This window comes from Ceratotherium simum, chromosome 14 (assembly GCF_057802395.1).
Source record: "Ceratotherium simum simum isolate JZ-2026a chromosome 14, ASM5780239v1, whole genome shotgun sequence".
Lineage (NCBI taxonomy): Eukaryota > Metazoa > Chordata > Mammalia > Perissodactyla > Rhinocerotidae > Ceratotherium > Ceratotherium simum.
Window position 1 is genome coordinate 51753651 of NC_141913.1, and position 18408 is coordinate 51772058.

Below are 18408 nucleotides of genomic sequence, written 5' to 3' on the forward strand. Positions count from 1 at the left end.
TCATGTTGACAAGGAAAAACTTATATGCAAATATTTTCAATTTCTACACAAAACAATATTGATGAACTGAGAAGTGCATTGAATAGATCTCAATTATGTACACTATGCTAAAGCAAGAGTCCAAATTTGAAAGCTTTTGAGGAAAAAAAAAAACAGACTAAAAACAAACCTACTAGAATATAGGGCATCTGCTTCTCAAATTGAAATGGGGGAAGGCTATAAAAAATTGATAAGTTTAGCTAGAAAGATTTTTCATTTAACTATTGCATATTTCCTATTTTCTAAATCACATCAACGAACAGCCAATTTGTTGATACCTGTGCCAGTAGAGAGAAGCGTTGGCACAGGTAATATAAAACCATAGCCCATTAAGTTATCCACATTAGGGGTTGAAGCTCCACCGTCCCGAGCCAAATGCAGAGTGGCAGCTGGGTGGCAAGTGATCCAGAGAGTATGATAACTTTATATCTGATGAAAAAAAGTGCTTAGAGCCTAAAGACAATCAACAATGCATGTAATTGAAATTGCCAAAACAGGGTATCACTCCTGGGTGAAGTTCACAAATACTCATTGCTCCTAAGAACCATTTTTATAACGACATTGAAACTTACACAGGTGACACTGATTTAATCCAAGGGGTCAAAGATATGGACAGATGCAGAGAGGTTAATTTATTATTTATTTTAGAATCAATGGCAGAGGAAACATGATTTTGATTTTGGTTTCCTTATAATATATCTCGACCACTAGATAAAAGTCTCACTTTTTTTTTTCAAAAGGAAAATGTTACTTATGACTAAAGCCCAAATTCGAGTGTAAGAAATCAGTCAAAAAAAAGGGTCCTTGGTTGTGAACAGATACATATAAATAGAGAAGAACATATAAATAGAAAGTGGACACAGTGGAGCAATAAAGCTAAAATAAATCATCCAGTGCATTTCAGCCTTTAGGAGCAAGAACAGTTCCGGTGACGGCCTAGATGTGGGCCTAAGGAAAAAATTTAGTATGTGGTAGGCAATGCTAAAAATATCATGTGAGAGGATCAGACCAAAAGAATACCCTCAAGAAATATTTTTGATAACTGGTGCTGTAGGAGACACTTTTACCCTTGTTTACTAGAGTATTGACAAAACTGTCTGGAGGAGAAAGAAAGAAAGAAAGCTGGGAGAAATCATAAATGAATCGAAGCGTGAACTGCTTCATCCTGTTTGATATTGTCCCTGTAACACACGCACACACACACGCACACATGAGCGCACACACACACGTTGCTCAATAAATGTTTGTAGAATGAATGTATGAATGAATGAATGAGTGAATTTACTCATCCAAAAGATAGACATAAGCTGGAAATGTCTGTTTTGTATTCAATTTCAGGAAAACTAACAGGAACTATCAAGACAAAAAAGGGTAGAGTGAAGAATTTTTTTTTTGGCAGGAAGTCTAGCCCTGAGCTAGCATCCATTGCCAATCCTCCTCTTTTTGCTGAGGAAGATTGGCTCTGGGCTAACATCGTTTCCTCTTCCTCTTGCGCGCTGGGGATCCGAACCTGCGAACCTGGGCCGATGCAGCCGAGTGCAGGCACTTAACCGCTAGGCCACCGGGCTGGCCCGGTAGAGTGGAGAATTTAAAACTATCATAAATAAAAATACAAAGGTCTTGGGAATTATCGTTTTTGTCTCTGAAAAGAAATGTATAGTACAGGCTCATATTTCACCAATGCTAATTGTTAAAGGATGAAGGAAAAGAAAAGGAATGGAAAAAAAAAAACCCATCATATTCTTACCCCTTTTCATTTTACAGCCTAATTATGACACAAAACACAAACAGGAAAAGTTCTACAACAACCATGTTCAGGGGTCATTAGGCTATTCTTTTAAAATGGGGTCACGTTTTCTTTAACAAGCAATCTATGATGTTTATTGCCCTTACCTGTCCATCTAAGAATTCAGTGCTCTTAAAAGTGATCTCGTGACCATTTCTGAAAGCCCTATGGGGCTGTTTCCCCATTTCTTTTATTCTGCTAGCCCCATTCCACGTCAGAGCACCCCTTCCTCTGGTGCGCGTGGTTCTTAGGAGGTATCGCTCCCCTAGCAGTTTACCTCTAACTGCTGCTGTTGCAAACACTTCGACTGACCTCTCCTTTGTCACCTTGTACAAAACTTGGAAGAGTTCTTTACCAAATTCTACACTATACACAGTTAAAAATCATAATCAGACTTAAGAAATTAATCAGAGATAAAAAGGAAAGTAAAATATGGAAAAGCAATTACAACTCCTTTAGATAGTGCTTTCAGGGCTCGGAGGTTCTGACATATGGAAACAGACAGCTTGACTTGCTTTGTCCTCTAGGCAGTTGCCTCTAGATGGCAACTTCTGACATGTGTTACACAAGAATTAGTGTTATTTCATTGTGGCGTTTGTCTAGGGATAGAGAAAGAGAAATGAATTTTAATTAGGTACTATCAGAGAGTATTAGGCTTTCAAAATATTATCTGATTCACATATATTCACACAAAAACTTGTCCATGAATGTTTAGAGTGGCATTATTCATAATAACTAAAAAGTTGAAACAACTCAAATGTTCATCTACTACTGAATGGATAAACTAAAATGTGGTATATCCATACAATGAAATATTTTTCAGCCACATAAAAGAATGAAGTACTGATGTATGAAAGAAGCCAGACCCCAAAGGCTGCATATTGTATAATTGCCTTCATTTAAAGTCTCCAGAGTATGCAAATCCAGAGGGACAAACAGCAGATTATCAGTTGCCCAGAGATGGGGGGAGGGAGGACTTGGAGAATGCAGGGATTCTTTTTTGGGGTGATGGAAATGTTCTGGAATTAGATAGTGGTGCTGATTGTGCAACATTGTGAATATGCTAAAACCCACTGAATTATACACTTTAAGATGTTTAAAATGGTGAATTTTCTCTTAAAAGTGGTGGAAAAATACGATCTAAACAAATATCTAATATAATGCTGTAAGATATTTTAAAGGTAATTGTTTTAAAAAGAAAAAACAAATAATTTGTTCTTGAACACTTTACTAAGAAATAAAAGAACTGATTCCCATCTATTATACTCCCTTTATATAAGATTCATGAGATGAATCTTAATTTCCTAGTGAACTGAGTCATAGTCAATAATACATAATAAAAGTACCTTTAAATATTTTCTTACTGTATTTTTCATCAATATTTTTACAACCTATATTTATTCAAAATGGCTAAAGAGTTTGTCCTAGTTAGCTTCCATCATGTTTTCCACTATTGTGTTTCAAATTCCTACGGGACAGGCAACCTATATATTCCTCCTTAAATTACCCAAAGTGGACACTCAAGGCACACCACATATTTCTTATATGATATAATGCTATTTTTTATCGATATTTATTATTTTATTTTAAGGGTTTAATGATCCCCTTAAGTCATTTGTTTTTATAGGGTTTATATAACTGACATTCTTTTAAAATATTTTGGTTTTATTTACAGTAATCAAATGTTATGAGAGTTCAAACATTAGCATTTTAATTTTCAGAACTTTTTGACTTTTTGTAAATAAAAGTAACTTGCATTATTGAAAATTAGGCATATTTTCTTTTTTTTAATGTAGTAAATACATTTTCAACCAAACATACAGATGTTTTTTGCTTAGAGCTACTCACTCCTAAATTCAGAAGATTCACTTGACCTTGGAAATGTGTTCTTTCTCCTGTTTAGCTCTTTGTAGAATAGGATAACATTGAGTTCCCAGGCAGCGATGGTAATGTCAAAAATTACAGCCTCATAAAAGCTTTAATTCTCACCATAAAAATAATATATAAAGTAGAGAACTATGAGGGTGCCTCGCATATTGCAATGTCAGGTTTAGGAGCACTACTATAAAATTTATAATACCTATCTATTTGATAGTGGATAAGAACACGAGAAAGTGTTCCTTAAATATAGCTAGGTTATAAACAAGAGAATGCTTTGGGGAAAGAGACTTTGGGGCATGTTTTGTAGTACAAATGAATGTTAAAGACCTGATGTTTAAAAACGCTGTTTCCTTAAGATGCATCTCTAAAAATTAACTTTTATCATCAAAACATAATGAGTTGAAATTACAAAACATGGCACACTGTGTGGATATATGAGGGAGTGGAGAGCTGTGATTAAATGAAGACATGGAAACAAAAGATAGAAAAATCAATCCACGAAATATGCAGCTGGATTGGCGTAAAGAGAAACAGACTAGCACAGGAGCATGGGCAGACTCAGCACACCACATGGCAGATTAGGCAGGTTTAGGTCTGCTTGGCCAATGGTATGTCTCAAAGCCCAGGTTTCCCAGCTGTCTGCTGATCTACCAGGACCCCTTCCCTACCATTCTGATTCTGGCTGGGATGAACATTGTCTTGAGATTCCGTCTCTGCTTCGAAGACCAGGTTTTGAAATTGCATGACATCAAAAAGGCAGGCGGGACTGTTCTTGGTAAATTAACATAGACTTACCTTCTCCACAGGGGCAGAATAACCCCTGCTTCATAGTCCATTCACCAGCAAACAGCTCTTCTCTTTCCAGGGCCTCATATTTAGACAGATGTCTTTGTGGTTTTTTTTTTTTTTTTTTTTAACATTTTTGTCATTCTTAAACAATCCGTTTTGACCAGGATAATTAAAAAAACCTACAGTTTTGCTTTGGCTGGGTTGTCTGCTACTTGAGAGTTTTTCCTTTCATATCTACATCATTTTGCTTTCTGTAATTAAACACTTCACTAGGCGAAATTTTCATTTTACTCTGCATATCCTTTATTTTGTCGACTATTTTGAAAACTATTTTTCCCCAAATCATGTTTCTATTCTCATAGCTACACCCCAATCCCCCCACCACACTTCGCAGCAGCTCATGTACCTCAGGGAACTGACCATAACCTCTATAATGTATTCCAGAGGCTAGTGAGGTGGGTGTCATTGAAAAAGCAAGAAAACAAAGAAAACAACCCAAAACTAATTTCCCTTATTTAGATTTTGTTATGAAAAAACCAATGACTCAGTCTGGTCAAAGAGATATCTGGAAATTCTCTGAATATTTTGGAGAAGGTTTTCTTCATTCCTGTGGGCAGGTCTCTTTGCCTCTCCTCGTGCCCACAAACAAGCACGTGTACGTTCCTGGTTGCTTCTGTTCACCATCCCACAACAAGCCTGAGAACTAGATTAAGATGAAGCCAACCATGTGGACGCAGAGCAGAACGACCCAACGAATCTGGATCCTTGATGACTTCATTAAGCCGCTGTGTGGGTGAAACCTGATCTCCCCTTTAGAGCTACGTATTCTCTTACGTAAATTAATTAATTTTCATATTTTCAAAGCCGGTTTGAATCTGATTCTCCGTTTCTTGTTCCAAGAGCATATTATCTGATACACACGTGTTCATATTTATCTTATATTTTAGTAAATTTTACCTATATTATCATTAAATCGTTACAACATCATACTTACTATTTCAACGATCATAAATTTTATTTTAGAGAAGCCAGTGGGCTCTTGTTCTCCATGACCAGTCTCTGGGGTTTTTCTGAGCACGTTTTTCTGAGAACGTTTGTTAACAACTGTACTGAGGGACCAGCTGCTTTTCTGCCATGTTATTTTGTTCCAGAGTGTGGTATCCTAGTGTTCACCATCTCTAGCTTTACCGTGCACCCGTTGATTTAATATATATTGTCACAAACGGTTTTTCAGTATATTACGTTGCCAAATGTGGTACAACATACTAAATTTAGAGACGATCTCTGTGAATTACCGGCCTTTCCTTCCAGGTGCTTGAAGTGTAGTGAAAGACGTTGCTATCACTTCCACATGGCTTTATGGCATTGTTGGATGACATACCGCCTTATTCTTTCCCAGGATACCACAGAAACAGAAACTATTTCACAAGTGAAACAAAAAAAGAAAACCTTAAGGTAAAATAAGCAAAGTATAGTTACTGTAAATTTCATCCTTTGCAAAGAAATAAGATAAATTATGGCCTTTCCAGTCTATCAAAATCACAAAGAGTTAGAGCTTCTTCTGGCAGAGCTGAAGATTCATACGAATGTTGTTTGCTTCGCAGAGCTGGGCACTGGAGAAGGCTTTCTCCCTGTGCACCTGGGTGCAGCTTTAATATGCCGCTGAGTTCTTCTTTTGCACAGGAAGGCAGTCATGAAGCACATGCCATAGCAAACACCTGCTCTCTAGCCATATGAATATTTTTGAACACTGCAAAAATAGGCAGAGAGTAGGTACAGATACAATTATTGCTACAGATTTGTAATTTTCAAAGGAAAATTGCAGCTTTCATTACTGCTGTCTAAATATAGATGAATGAGAGCAAAATCAGCAAAGTAAGTTTTTGATGTTATATATGTATAAATTAAGAGTTTGCATCAGAATCTACATTTGCCAGTTTTCTTTTTTTCTTATTTTAATACGAATATTTTAGAAGGTAGAGATTAAAGAATAGGTTCTAAAACGACATAAATTATGTTTTGATCCCCTGATGTAGTTTATTTAGTCATTTGATATCTGAGAAGTCTAAGTAACTCTGAGAAATGGAAGTAATACTGAAGTAATAACCTCCTCCTTTAAGTAGAGTTATTCTTACATGACGTTGAGAAGCCAATGGAAGCTGTAGAAACTCTCCACGGAAAAATAAAAAGGCGCACCAAATTTTTCATATGGTTTTAGAACCTTATGGATTTACTTCTATCTAGTTAGTATTTGATATGTTAAATAGCCTTCCCTCCCTAAAAGCATAAACAAATAAAAGGAAAGATGTACTTTGAAAAAAAAAATCCAAAGGTAAATGTGATTGAAGAACTATCTTATTAGCCTCTTCTAGCAAATAAAATGTTCGTAAAGAAGAGAATTTTTTTCCTGTACCTAATTAAGCACTTAAGTTGCAGTACCTTCAATTTTTTATTCCATTATGTATAAATAAAAATTCAGCAAATATACACTTTCTCATAAACTCTAAAATATTTAAGATAGTCTACGTGTGCACGTAAATAATATATGTGATAATATGAATGTTATCCTCAAAATAATCTTGTTATTTTCTATAAAGTAGCTTAAGTACTTTAAATATACTTTGGAGAGGTAATTAACTAACTCTATTTTGTTGGCTTGTGCTTGGTTGAATTTAGGATCCTAAATATAGTAGTTTAATGGAAAAAAAAGTTTCCTTCTCAACTTCCAGGAAGCACATATGTTGGCAGTCTGGAACTGGCCAAGTGGCTCTACTCTATCCTGAGTATTTCAGGATCTTTCTCTCTCCTCGCCTATATTCGACATGAGACTCACATCTTTGCAGCTTTCTCACAGAGGCAACATGAGTACAGTCTTTGGTCTGCTCTGAAGGCAGGAAGGAAAACACGGGAAAAATGAAGGTAGCCTGCTTCTGTGAAAAGCAAAGCCCCTGGACGGAACTGTATCACTATGATGAACCCAAAGCCACCAAACATATTCTTGTAAGTATGCACTTTGCCGCTCCAAACAAGACTGCGATTCTGCTAGAAAAGATGAAAGTAAAAATGGGTATATAAGGCAACTAGCAGTTTCTGTATTAATCACTGATATTTTCATTCTTCTTTTTAGTCAGTGTCTTTTTAGGTACCTTCTTTGGAATATACTTTATTCCACCTAGATGAATTACTTATCTCATATCCTTACTGAACTTAAAATCATAATGAATGAGGTAGTTTCTTAAGTGAATAACAATAAGAGAATAACTTAGGTATACAAGTTCTGAAGGATGTGTGAAGGAAATATACCTAATTCAGGTAAAAGTGGGAGAGTGTTAAGGAGAGGGCATTTCACCCAAGTAGTTTTCGGTCACAAAGAATGAGGAGACTGGCTGTCTTGGAGGTCATTATAATGTTACCTATATTTATGATGCGCTTACTATTTACCAGACACTGTGACTGAATGTTTCATGTCTTATATATACTGCCTTATTTAGCCCTCATAACAACTTTCCAGCGTGAGTACTACAATTATCCTTATTTTAGGATGAAAAACAGCTGTTCAGAGAAGTCAAGTAATTTTCTCAAGAACTCTCAGCTATTAATATGTTTCACTGGGAATTTAACACAGTTCTCTCTAATATCAACACCCACACTTTTAACCATTATAGAGCACTAATTTGTCTATAAGCAAAAATGTGGAAATATAGAACTGCTTCCGAGGGGTGGGAACTCTAGCAGTTCAGTGTTGCTAGAGAATGAATTGACTCATGACATCTCAAGAGAGATGTTAAGAGAGGAAGCACGAGGCAACTCACTTAATAATTTAACTCAGGAGAATCCATTGGAGGATTCATGCAGGGGGATGTCACAGAGCAGTGCTTTTCAAACTTTCATGTACATACAAATCATTGCAGCAGCTTATTCATTCAGATTCAGACCTAGGGGCTCTAGAGTGAGGCCTGTGACCCTGCGTTTCTTTCTAAAAAGTCCTCCCTCCCAGAGATGCTCGAATGCTGCTAGTGCTGCTGACCTTGAGTAGGAAGGTCATTGATCACTGGAGGCTCTGGAGAGTGGATTTTGAGGGATATATGAGAAGATCAAAACATATTTGTTGAAAAACAAGACAAGCTTCAAGTTAGAAAAACCAGTTAACAAAGTGTTGTGGGTGCACTGCCATGTTAGTGAGATGAGAAGACGAGAGGGGACACACAACAGAAACCTCAGTGCATGTAACTAAAAGTTGTGGAATGAAAGATGCAAGAGACTTTGACTCAGTAGAGAAAATTGAGGACAAGAAGAAGTATATGAATTGCACTTTCTTTTCCAGCAATGGTATGAAATATACTGATGCCAAAGCTTTGAAGAAATCAAAAAGGAAGAGTCAATTCCCCACTATCCTGTAGCCTTTTGCTTCTTTGGAGGGGATAAGGCTTGTTTACGCTCCTTCAAAACAAACCTTTCTTATTTATAAGTAGCACTTTCCTCACATCAACTGTAAAGTAACACATTTTTACCACTGCTGTTCAGAGTAGACCACTGCAGTTGTTCTAAAGAAAATATATACATAAAAGCCTCAGTGAGGAGATGATGTGAATATCATAGCTAATGTGCATGGGCTGAGCACATTTCTGGTAGGATAAATAGAAAATCATTAATTAGTAATCTGACTGAAGTGCATAATTGGATAATGACAGAATACATGGGAATATACGAAACAAATCCAGTAGCATAATAATTTTTATTTTGCGTAATGTGATGCAGGTGAAATAAGGCAGGAAAACAAGAGCAAAAACTATCCCCTGGCCAGCAGGGGCTATGGTGCTCTTTTTGCTTATGCCAAATTTTGGAGTTTAATGAAGACAAAAAGAAGATAAATGTCTCAAGTAGTGCAGTTTGGCTTCAGTACACTCATAACTTCTCTTAAAATTTTACCAGGCTAAAAGCAGCACCTTCCTTTTCAACGGTATTCATCCATTCAGAAAATATTTATTGAGTGTCTATAATTATCAGATTCTGTTGAAGAAATGGTGGCTTCAGTGGTAAAACAAGACTGAATGAGACCCCTGTTTTCGTGATGCTTATATTAGAGTGTGGAGAGACAAGAAATAAAGTTAAAATAAATAGAAGGATAATTTCAGATAGTAGTAAAAAAATAAAGTAGGAAAATTTAAGAAAAAATAAGTGGGGCAAGAATCTAACTTAAATTTGGTAATAATAAAAGCCTTCTTTGAAAAACTGCCATTTCAGGTGAGGTCTTCATGATAAAGCCTCTATTAAAAGATCTAGAGGGAGGGGCAGGCCTGGTGGCATAGCAGTTCCCAGGCTCCACTTCAGTGGCCTGGGGTTCTTTGGTTGGGATCCTGGGCGTGGACCTACACACCGCTCATCAAGTCATGCTGAGACAGCGTCCCACGTAGAGCAACTAGAAGGATATACAACTATAACTATCTACTGGGATTTGGGGAGAAAAAAATAAAACGGAGAAAGATTGGCAACAGATGTTAGCTCAGGGTCAATCTTCCTCAAAAAAAAAAAAAAAACACTTAACAAGGGGGTAAAACGTCCATTTGGCGAGAGGCTGAGATGGTTCCACTATAAAAAAAAAAAAAAATCTAGAGGGAAGTGTGTGTCATGAAGAAGAAATAGTGCATGGGCACTGAGGTTTGAAGAATCTCAGTGTGATCCAGAAAGAGGAAGAAAGGTAGTTGGAATGGTCATATTGAGCAGTAGGAGGGGCCCCAGGAGACAAAAGTGAAGATACAGGAACTAACTCCCACAGTGCAGTCAGCCAACGAGCTTAGACTATATTTTAATGTCATTGGAAGCAAGTGACAGGTTCAAGTAAGCAAGAAAAATGATCTGAATTTCATTTTTAAAGAAGCACTCTGGCTGTTGGGTGGAGAATGGTTTGGAAGAGGATGAGCAAGAATAGAAGGATAAAAGTTTTCAAATAGTTCAGGGTAAACTCAAGAGTTCTGGTGTGGACAAGGAGATGCTTAAATGCTTACTAGATGTCAAAGGGGTGATGTCAACTATGAAGCTGTAGTTTAGGGAAGTCGTTCTTAGATAGATATCTGAGAACCAGAGCCATGTAGTTGGCTTTTTAAACCACTGGGGTCAAGGAGAGAACAAGAAATCAAGAAAAGAGACTGAAAAACATAGACAGTGAAGAGGAGAAAAGCCCCACAGAATGCAGCGTCACAGAATGAAAGAGAATTGTTTCCACAAGGCAGAAAGAGGGAACTATGTAGACCGCCACTGGGGGTTTGGCTCTGGTGAAGACAAAGGAGTGGTTTTTATCACAGGGAGCAACTGGGAGCCCAAGTGAAAAGAGTTTCACTAGAACCCTAGGATGGAAATCCAAGGGAGTGAGTTGCAGGGAGAATGTGGGTTGAGTAAACTGTTTTTCGGGAAAGTATCACTGTAAAGGAAAAGGGAAAAGAAATGTAGTGGCTGGAGCAGCGTGCAGGATTGGGGGTGGTGTTGGGGGGTGGGGGGATGTGTTCCCCAGATAGCGGGTAATAAAGTTTGTCCAGAGATGTTTTAGCGAACCCTTGGATTATACCCAGCGAAACAAAAAATTTCAGTTTCAGAGTTCCTACTTCTTCCACAAATATCATTATTTTGACTTCTCAATGAATTTAGCAACATAAATCAGATCTGTGGGTAAGAAATAATAATTATTGACAATATTTAATGTCATTCCCTTTTTTGGAGGCACTGAAGATACGACACACAATATATATGAATTTTAACAAATTTGTATATATTTAAAAGGTTGCCACATTTGATTTTTTCCCAGAGTCCCCTGCGTTTCAATTTTCCTTTAGTCTACACAAAATGCTAATTTATTAACTGTTAAGATTTTAAAACTACATATCTGAAACTATCATTTGCTTAAATAATCTCCCCACTTGTAGGAACCTAGAAAGACAATGCTGGATAGTAACATGATCCAGTAAAATTTTCTGAATGAAAAGCTTTTCTATGTTTTAAAAAACTGTCAAAAGGAAATCCCAAACTCTTATAAAAACCTGTTTGAATACAACCAAATGTTTACTAATGTATTTTCCATAATCACTCAGTTCATCACTGTCGCATAATACAATTATTTGTAAAGTGATGTGACACAACAATGTGATCTCATTTAAGGTTAACTAGTTGAGACATATCTAAAATAATTGATTTTCCATAACCATGCTTGCTCAAGTCAAAGCGCCACCTGGACTTGCGGGGTCTTAACTGTCAGAGGTCACTTTTGATCAGTGCTGACTTTATGTTGTTTAGCATATTCTTTAGGAAAATTAAGCATTGGACCAAGTAGATAAAGCATCCACATTGTGCAGTCCTGAAGCCTATCTAGTATTCTCATGTTTATGCCAAGCACCTTTCTCTACTGGCTAAGCACAGTTCTCCCAGGGCTATTAATATTTAAACACAAACAGTACTAAAGGAATAATGTTCTATCTAACAGAGAACATTTAGGCATTAGCCATGAAACAAGGGAGTTACTTGGACAGCACAGCAGAGCAATCTCTGATTTTGAAACATAACTGTTTGTCTATAGACTATCTTAATTTGCAAAGTGAGTTCTAGAAGCAGTCTCTTAATGGGAAAGAATGAATGACATTTTAAAGAAGTATCATTTATTCTACTGATGTCACTATGCACTATGACTATACTGTTACACTGTAATTTACGGGAAATTTTGAGACACTTGATGCATTTTTATAGGTACCCTAAAAAATGTACATACAAACACATAGATAAGGAGAACAGATTGGTGGTTACCAGAGGGGAGAGGGTGAGGAGAGGGCAAAAAGGGAAAGGGGCACATATGTATGGTGACGGATAAAAACTAGACTATTGGTGGTGAACACGAAGTAGTCTGTACAGAAACTAAAGTATAATAACAAACATCTGAACTTTACACAATATTATAAGCCAATATGACCTCAATAAAATAATAAAATCTATCACTGTAAAGAGTACACAAGGAAATTGTTCTTATGAGCCTTTTTAAAATTTTTGTTTTTTTAAGGTAACATTTGTATAGCAGATTGTTGATAGTATTTCAACTGCATAAGATTGGCAAAACAAAGCTCTTATAACTTTGAAGGTTACTTTTTTCATGATTCAGTCTGCCAAAGGGTCAGTTAAAAATTTAAAAACAGCACCCAGATTACTCATGTTTTGCCAGCAGCCTACTTGTTATTACACCCATATTTGAGATGTTTCACCAGCTTACAATTATCCAATTTGAGGAAACTGCATTCTGCTTTCAAATTTTAATGTCTGCCTCCTATGGATTTCAGCATGAGATCAGTAGGTAGGAAAGTGTCAGAATAGACTGACTTTAAGAAGGCACTTACAGTTTTATAAGGCAGTAAATGACATAAAGCTTCCGTATGCGGATGCTTCACTGCATGTTACATTATTAAAGGTATACTAGCTTCGTGTTCCATATCAGAGCTCTGTGGCAGTAAGGGGAAGTTTGTTGTTTTTTTTCTTATGACACAATTTAAACTTCTAACTCTTGAGAAAAGTAAATTTTAATGTTTCATTTTATGATTAAGAATTGATATTCTAAACCAGATTTTGAATGGCAGGTGAGCTACGTGCTCTTTTGAGATAGCTTCTGATCTCAGTTTATATTTTGTACAGCCAGTTGGTCTCCACTGTTTTCAGGGATCTAAGAAAAGGGATATTTTTATTGTATTCTGAAGGTCGTTTCAATGAAAACCAAAGCAGTAACTGTGAAGATACTGCTGCAACTGAAGATTTGACTGTGTGTTTTTGGTTTGTTAATACATCTAGAATATGTTAACATAGATGAATAGAGGCATATAAGGAATAAAATGTATTATTTAGATACCTTTCATACATTTTGAACATAATGTCTGTTTCATAAATTTGTAGCAGGTTTGTTTCTGGCGTTATTGTGAGAAACTCATTAATTAACATATTATTAATTCATAAATGGCTATCTAGTGGATAGTATGTGCCAGACATTGTACGAGGAGTCATGAGTGATGCCCAACTACAAGAACAACACCTCTTCTCAAGAAATGGAAGAATAAAAAGAAGACATACAACAACTGTAACAAAAGTCATGACGTGCTGTATACGAGCAACACAAATATCATGAATTTCAGGGAAGATAAAGTTCCTTCTTGCTAAGGGTATTTGAAGATCATGATGTTACCAGAACAAAGGTATGAAAATGGGAGAACATGTGGTACCTTTGCAGAATGAAAAGTAATCCGTGCTGTAACATTTTACTCTGTGAGTGCGTGAAAGGAAGTAGCAGGCGATAAACCTGAAAAGGCAGGATGGGAAAGGATTACTAAGGATGGTTTTGTGAGACTAAAGATATGAACAACACCCTGTAGGCAAGAGGAATCCATTAACTTGTCTTGAGCAGTATAAAATTTTATCAGCATGTAGGAATATTAATCCCCACCATTGGGTAAAATGAATTTAAAGAGGATTATAATAGAAAGGAGGTAAAAAGATCTGATACAAATGTTTTCATATGGTTTAATTTAGACAGAATGAATAGTTGAAGGAATGAAGAGGGGGGAAAGACTTGAGACAGAACACGGAGAAGAACTTAAAATCTAAAGGTTGGTGTACAATAAAGGAGAAAACATAATTATCCCAGAGCATGGAGGATGATGGCAGAATCAACAGAATTGCTTCAAGAGAAGCAAAAGCAAATGCAGATATAGAGGGATGATCAAAAATGACTTGGCATTTTATAATTAAGTCCTTGGTAGAAAATCAAAATAGTGATGAATAACAGGCAATGTGAAAATCTGGCCTGAATTTGGGGAGAGATTTTGAGTTGGAATATATTAGATAACATGAAGAAGGCAATGGTTGAAGCCACACAAGTGGATAAGACTAATAAAAATGTGTGTAGCAATTTAAAAGTAAATGAATTCATGCAGGATATTCTCACCGCCTTCCTAATGCCCCAGCTGACGTGAAAGATACCTGTGGCGGACACTCTTAAGGTGGCCTCTGATCCACACCTCCGGGTAATTTCGCCCTTGTGTGATCTCCTGCCCTTGAGTACAGACCGGACTTACAGAATCTCGCTTTAACTCAGCAGCCCTTTCTCCTTTTTTGGTGAAACACGGCTTTTTGTCGTTGCTGAGACAAATACAGCGTATGTTGTGGTTTAGTGTATCAATATCTACATCGAGAAAGAAAATCTTTAGTAATTTGTCAGCAGATTCCATGTCTCTACCCATCTATTTCAATATATTTTTAAATCAAATTAGAAATACGAAAAAATACAGAGAAACCTATGGTTAGACTCGGATCTAATTAAAAGGCTTTTCACTCTCTCTCAGCCTCAGATCCTATCAGTCACCAATCCTGCAAATTTCAATTCCACGTATCCTTTCCTTCATCCTCACTAATAATGCTTAAATTCAGGCCCATATTTATTATTTGAAGAATTTCCATAGCTTCAAATTAACATCCCTGCCTCCAGTCTTGTCCCTCACATTATGATCTCCACACTATTGGCAAAACTATCTTACTAAAATGCTGATCAGAAAGAAGCTCTACAAGTTCAAGATTTTCCCTGGTTTTTGTCATTCCTGACTCCATAGTGCTTGGCATGATGCATATACTCAAATATACTGGGCTCAATAAATATGAATAATTGATATTGAATGAATCACGTTGTTTCTTTTGTTTAAATATTTCAAATGATTCCCAAATGGATAACCTCTAAACCTTGGCCTCAGTAAAGACTCTTTATGCTCTAATCCCTACTTCTCAGCCTTCTATCTGATTTTAGTATAGCTCACCTTCTCCCTCCACCTGTGGTGAAGCCATAGAGTACATAGTAGACATAGAAGTATTTGTAATTTCACCCTCACATCATCTGTTTCACTATTCCTCAGTTTTGTGCAGAAAATTCTATACTTGCTTTTAAATTGACTTCCTAGAAAGATAATACCAACCCATCTTTCAGCATCAGGGGTTAAATTTGTTCTAATCCCTCATCTGGCCCACACTAGTAAAGTAAAATTGAGTACCAGCTTCCATTATGTCATAAGCCCACATCCTTAACATGTGCATTCGTCTATTATAGTCTTTGCAAAATGTTGTTGTATTTATTTACTTACATACCTCTTTACTTTTCATAGTGCCTTGACTGCAGAAACTATGTTTTTGTTAATTTTTATACCTTCAGTGTCTAATATAGTACTTGTCTCAGATGATGTACTGGTGAGATGCTTTATGAAAATTCCACAACTGCTCTTTAGATGGCTATGACTCTGCTGATTACTAACTGTGACATTGGGGAAGTTTCTTAACCACTTTGTGGCTCACTATGCCAACACTATTATGAGGATATTAATAGCACCTAATTCAAAGAGTTCCTGTGAGGATTAAAAACACAGTGCTTAGTACCTGACATGGAGAAAATGGGCAATGAATGCTACCTATTTTTATGTTTTTAGAAAATCATTTACTTTGTCTGAGAGTCTGTTTTCTTATTTGTAAATTAAGTGAAACAACACCTACCTCACAGAATTTTTGTGAAGATAAAATGAGAAAATTATTTTGAAATGACCATTTAAACAAGTGTTATTCTGTAAATAAAATAAATGAAATGAAATTTGCAAGCAAAAATAACAAGTGTTATCATGTTAGTCATAAATTTAATAGTGTCACAAGGATGGGAAGGATCTTGAGGTGGAGTGTACCCAAGGAGGATGACTCTCATGAGACAGAGTCAGAACAAAGGATGAGGAAAGGAATCAGGGGCAAAATTAGAACTACAGATAAAGGTCTGTTTATGTTGACTTGAGTAGAAAACATACTTGCAGTGCATGTGATAGCTCTCTCCAAATATTGAAATGATTAAGTAGAAGAGACATGGAATGTTGTTCATGACCTTCCAAATGATGGTTTCAGACTACAGATGAGAAATTGTAGGAAGGCTCATTTGAGCTCAATATAAGGAAGTATTTTCTAAAAATCAGATTTGCCCACAAGAAGAATCTGTTTCTTCATATGGAAGTGAGAGTTAAAACCACATGCTAAATTACCAACTCTTTGGGATATCAGGGTGCTACTCTCTGAAACGAATCCTAGTTGGCAAAATGAACTCTAAAATTCCTTTCAATTTTTATATTTTGTTTTAATATTTTTCTTTTTATTGAGCTTTACTTTTCAATATAATCTAAAACATAAACCAATTGTTTCCATTTTCTTACAAACGTATAGTATTGGAGATAGCTACTTACAATGTCTTCCGTTCACCTACTCTTGTATATGTGATAAGCAGCATGACTAATTTTATTGGAGAAAAAAATCGAGGCCATCCCAATTTTGAAACTTCGAGCTATGAAGTTCCTTTAAGCATGAGTTTATTTTTTCTTCCTCTTTCAGAAGCAATGCCCATCAAAAGGAGCCTGCTTTTTTTTTCAAGCTTTTAAATGAGTTTTGTAATTATTATTTTCATGAATGATTAATCCCTAGCATAAGAAAATAAAGAGGATGCAAATAAGCCTATAGAATTAAATAAAACAAAATGTTGCTTGGTGAAGCAGCAGATGTTGAATATTTCACAGTGTCCCTGATCCCAGTTGTGGGGTTGTGCCAGGTCTGTGATGACAACTGAAGCACATATTTTTCAAGCCCCTGTGGGAGATTTGATCAATGTTCAAGTGGCAGACGAGCCTCATTATTACAGTGTCCGGCAGGTGTAGGCATTCAGAAGGGGGCTGTCATTAAAGTATTTTATATGTATTCTGCTAATTATAATTCTCAGTTCCAAAACAACACTGTCATCCCTGTAGCATTTGTCATGCGTGCAGCAGGTAGCAGGGGTATGATGAAAAATGAAATATTGTCTGCATGGTCATGTGGAGTTGTGCCGGGAATTCTGGGAAAGGAATGGTAAGAAAAGCCACCCTTTCCTTCCAAAATGTCATTAGGAAAAAGCAAAATGAGTCAGACAGAAAAGTCCAACCAAGGTGATCTCTAATTGTGTGTTTGTGTGTGCCTTAATCTGTGCTTTTTAAAATTTCTTCTTGATATTATATACATGCTGTATTCATTCTTTAAATTAATAATAATAGTTAATTTACTTGTAATACCTCATAGAGTTCACAAAACATTTATACATATGCCATTTTACTTAATACTTAAAAGAGGGCTATGCATTGAATTCCATGCATTTGAAACTAAGAGAGCTTAAACAATGTGCCCAGAGACCAAGAACTACAAAAGTTAGACTCCGAATTTTGCTTGCGACTTCTGATTCTAAAGTCCAAGCCTCTCTCTGCCTACGCACAGTGCATCTTTTTTGAGCTTGTTACCCAAACGTTAAATTGAAATAAATAAGTAGAAAATGTTAAAGAAGAAATAGAGCAATATAAAGCTTTGTGAGATGTAATTGGATTTGCCCTGTGCACATCATCAATAGTCAATTTGTTTTGTTAGTTCTAAAATGTGCTCTGCAATCAGTTTTATGAACCACTCTATTGGCTTTTAGATACAACAAAACCGAATGTCTAAACAGCTATCAGCGACATAACTTCAAATTTTAGATCATTTTCCCTTCAACGCTTTTTTCTGACCCGCCTCAGCTAGTTATAAAAGGGAATTAAAAAGAAATGCGAAGATGCATTTAAAAAAATTCTTAAACTATAAAAGAGCTAATTGTAATACTTCTTAAAATTTTGAATTCCAAAAAAATTAATTACTTTGCAAAATAAAATTTTAATCATATTTATAACAGTCACTGTTTTTTTAAATAAAATGAAATTTTAAAACATCAACATTTCCTATTGGAAAAAATATCTTGATATCTTCAATTTTTAGATCTTTTTGTGAAGTTAATTGTAGAAATTTTCAAAATATTTTAACCCACCATTATTAGA